Source organism: Styela clava, chromosome 9 (assembly GCF_964204865.1).
Source record: "Styela clava chromosome 9, kaStyClav1.hap1.2, whole genome shotgun sequence".
Lineage (NCBI taxonomy): Eukaryota > Metazoa > Chordata > Ascidiacea > Stolidobranchia > Styelidae > Styela > Styela clava.
This window is the reverse complement of record NC_135258.1, coordinates 22,881,770-22,886,493: the sequence shown is the minus strand read 5'-3', so window position 1 is coordinate 22,886,493 and position 4,724 is coordinate 22,881,770.

Genomic DNA, 4,724 nt, shown 5'->3' with positions numbered 1-4,724 from the left:
TATACAGATTAAAATCATACAATGTATAAAGTATATAGATACCGTATATGTTCTGAGTCTTCACGCACTACAATTAGCGAAGTATACTCCAAAGTAACTTTAATTCAGCTTGTATGACTAAATTAGCAAACCTGCAGTGTTAGCCTACTATGCTAATTTGCTTATTATACAGTCTCAACCTGCAGCCAAAACTTGTTTTTCATTCGCAATTGAGAACGTTTATGTTGTTATTTTTAATACATACTGTTATTTCTTTCTGCTAACTCACGAATACTACGATCATGGGACACAAAAACACTGATTTACAACAAATACTAAGCCAGACTGAACCAAGTCGTCTGATCAGCGCGCTTCCAATTTAGCAATTATCGAGATTGATTGCAAAACTATGGACATACCACTTTGTTCCGTCAGATACGACCACATTGGCTGCCTAACACGTCAAATATCTTCATAAATAATATATGTCAGCGATTGTTAATCGATGTTCCGCAGAGCACTGGTGTTCCGTGATAGGCATTCAGGTGTTTCTTGGTCTTGATGCCTTTCTATTTGCCAGACCAGTAAATTTCCGTTCAGGTAGATGCAACCATGAGAGTCTCACAAGAATACTTTCTTTCTTGCGCTTCTCCAAGATTCGCCAGATACGCCCACATTGTCTGCGTGAAAACGTCAAACGTCATCGCAAATACCATATGTCAGTGATTATCAACCGATATTTCGCGTAACACTGATGTTCCGCGCCATGCGTTCGTGTATTTCGTGGGGTTAACGCTTTCCTATTTGCATGACCGTTAATTTCCGTTAAAGCATATATATATCCGTCAGTGCCTATGGCAACCGCCGGGGTTTCGGCGATGGAATTTTGATAATGAAATTTGACTTTGAAAAAATATATTTGAATGGTTAATAAAATCGACTAATCTTCACTCTCATTTATCATCGTTTTCAATCAACTGAATTTGCTATACTATTGGTTCTGTATGGCGACATAATGAACAGAACGGAACGAATAAATTTTGTTATTTTCATTCAAGATAACAAGCAATATCCAAACTAGCGACCATTCGTTTACCGCATCACGTCACAAGTGTGAAGTCCAATAACCTAAATTCCTACAAGGAGGAGAAGGAGGCCAGCAAGATATACACTATGTAGAGAACAAACTTACAAGAAAAGATGTGAGTTTAGATTTTTTATTTAGACCGTAACTTCATGTACGCTGATGAGGGAAAAATTTAATGCTTCCACACAACGATAGTAAAGTTTCGTTTGTTTTAGAATCACTCAATACTTGATCACAAGGTCCTATCTGTAGGTTAGTATATATATCTTTCAAGTGCAATATCTTAGATATGTTTTGTTTCAGACTATTTTGAAATCAGGAATTTTCATTCGTATTTTATTGCAAATTGTCACCATTGATTTTCTTTCTCATATATTTATATCATGTTACGACTTAGCGACGAACTTATGTACGAAGTTATTAATTCGTTTAAACTAGTGCATATTTGAATTATTTTGATTTATTCCAAACGGTTCCATTACATTTGAACCCACGTACATTTGAACCCATGACAATTGCACCTGTATGCTATTGCACCTATGGAATTTTTTTTGTTTCACGGATAGTTAAACCCATACTAACCCTAACCCATGGGTATTAGCACCCGCATATAGATTGAACCCGTGGATATACGCATGGGTTCAAATGTACATGGGTTCAAATGTACGGTCACCATTACAAACACATTACGGTTATATGGTAGTATCCACTCAAATGCGTTACTGTGCGAAAATAATTTAATCCTGGGAAGTTGTTTTTGTTCGAACCAAGGGCTACGAGGCCAGCCTACATTAAACTCTAACAAAAACAGTAGTCGAGGCTTCAATCGCAAACTTGAAAATAAATTTCTCTACCAAAACCTATCCGTTCCTCAACGTACTTCGAGTTTGTAGACAGCAAATATTGAGCCAAGCCTATAACAAAAAAGAAATAAATGAATAGATTTGATAAAAAAAAAATGTTTGCCAAAAATGATAAGAAAACTCAATAAATAATATTTCAGATCACCGCTAACCCAATATAAGTATATTATGAACATCGTAGAACAACTTTATTAAGATAAGAATTCAATATAGCATTTTATTATATAAAAGTTCAAAAGATTTCTAAAAAAACATTTGACAATTCATAGAAATCCTATTTGAGCTGGGCCATTCCACTACCCAATACGAAGTTATTCTCGCCAACTCACAGTAAATGTATGGTGAACTTTCGTATTGGATTGCGTTTCTACATTAAAATCAATATCATTCCAGGCAACCTTGCAAGGTCTCAGTGATAGACTATTGCACCTCGAACAACATCCCAGTATTATTAGTCAAAGGTATTTTTTTAAATTCAATTCCATTTATCCCATAATCTCGTACCTTGAGATTCTGTCCCATTGGAATAAAAATAAAATCGGTGTAATTTGTTGATAAACAGTTATGATAAAAGTTTTTTTAATTATTTGTTATAAGGTAATCACACAGTACACAGAAGGTTAAACTTGTCTTGGTAAATAAATATGATTTGTTTTTTAATTGCATCAGTTTCTATGCCTCACAGAGATTAGATTATATTCTTGAATTATCTTTTTGTGTCAATTTACGTTGTCTCAATTTTTAATTGATATTGAACTGTGGAGTTTTGCATTTCCAATAAAGTATTAGAATGTCCTTAATGCATTCTATTATCTTAAATATTCAGCAAATGTCTTCAATTAGACTTCTGTGGTAAGGATGATCGACTTGAACAACTTGTTAGATCACCTAATGGCCCCTTCTTCAAATAGATACTTTTTGTTATATTCTTTATACAAACTCGCCACAAGCTGGCGAACATTGAGATTTTCATGGTAAATGATCACTAGCTATTTGGTCTTGCTGCAGATATTTTGCGAGCGTGAAAATTTCCGATTCTACAGGCACATATATAACGCGAGTAATCGTACCATCGATATCTCTCTGCTTAGATTATTTTTAATTCTTCATCTTCTTGTGAATATATGCTTTATGACATCATAATGAGTGAGACAAAACATAATATAACATAATATAACATTCCAGAATCTAGAAAACAAGCGATACACTGAAAGGACAGCTCCATCCACCCTATTTCGACGAATGTGAGGTCTGAACAAGATATAAAACTCCTATCATAGAGAAGATCAACAAGATAAACAGAGAGGAAAAGGATAATGAGATATGTGAGTTCAGCTTTCTAATTAGTCTTCTTTGAACCTTTCGGGAAGCTGATAAAGAAAGCTTTTCATCCGTTTCATCGGTTTATCGGAGACTTTTGACAACCCGCCTAATATGCAAGGAATGATAAACTAAACGATTTATTATTGTTAATCACAAACAAAATGACCCGGCTTCTTGTCTGTGCCTCAGCTTGATGTGACATAGAATTCGCCTTAGAACTTGTTCATTGGGAAGGTTATCTGCTAAAACAATAAACATAATCAGCACATAACATATTGGCATAAAAGTATATACAGGTTGAAATCATACATAATATAAGTATATACATACCCTATGTTCTGATTCTTCACGCAATACAGCCATGCGAAGTATACTCCAAAGTAACTTTAATTCAGCTTGTATGACTAAAGTAGCAAATCTGCAGTGTTAGCCTACTATGCTAATTTGCTTATTATACAGTCCCAACCTGTCGAGTCGAGAATTGTGTTTTATTCGCAATTTAGAATAAGTTAAAACTTTTATACATACATATTGTATACTTTCCTCTCACTCAAGAATACTACAACCAATACTGAACACCAAAACGCTGACTTACACCAAATACTAAGCCTGACTGAACCAAATAGTCTGATCCGCGCGCTTTCAATTTTGCAATTATCGAGATTGATTGCTAAACTATCAAAATACCACTTTGTTCCGTCAGATACGCCCACGTTGGCTGCGTAATACGTCAAACGTCTTCATCGATAACATACCTCAGCCATTGTCAAGCGATGTTTCGCGGAACACTGGTGTTTCGTGAGGGGCATTCAGGTGTTTCTTGGTCTTGGCACCTTTCTATTTGCAAGACCGTTAATTCCTGCCTGTTTTGAGAAACAATTGAAACGAGGTTCTGCCGCTGTCTATTTTTGCTTTTAATTAAAGTCACAGCAGAGTGCCCATGTCACTGTGCACAGAGCCATGGAGATGCAAATGACAAGATAATTTTTGATGGATTTTGCACCGATGATGGAATTGAGTTATAGAGATATATGATTGTATAGAGTTATGATTGAGTTATAAGCAGATAGCCAAAACTCGTCCAAACTTGTTTTTCTGTTAGCCTAAATTACTGCGCACGTCAACATGGTGGAAGTTGGACAGCTTGTTTACAAATACATTATGACAAAACAGTGCAATTACAACGTGACAATTGCCCTTATTCAATCGTATGCAAATGCAGTAATATTACCATTCTAATACTCAAGTTTTACAGGATTGCCCGTTGTATGCATGCCTTGGTGTATAACCAATAGCTCTTTTTCTAAAATTGGGAAAAGATCCGCGGCAGAACTGATAATATCTTGCGCCACACTAGTGTGCCCCGGCATACAGTTTGAGAAACGCTGCTGTATTTGCACCGCAGGTGCGCGATAATTTCCGCTCATCACGGATGCTCAGTCAGCGCCCATGGCAATCGCCGTGGTTTCGAC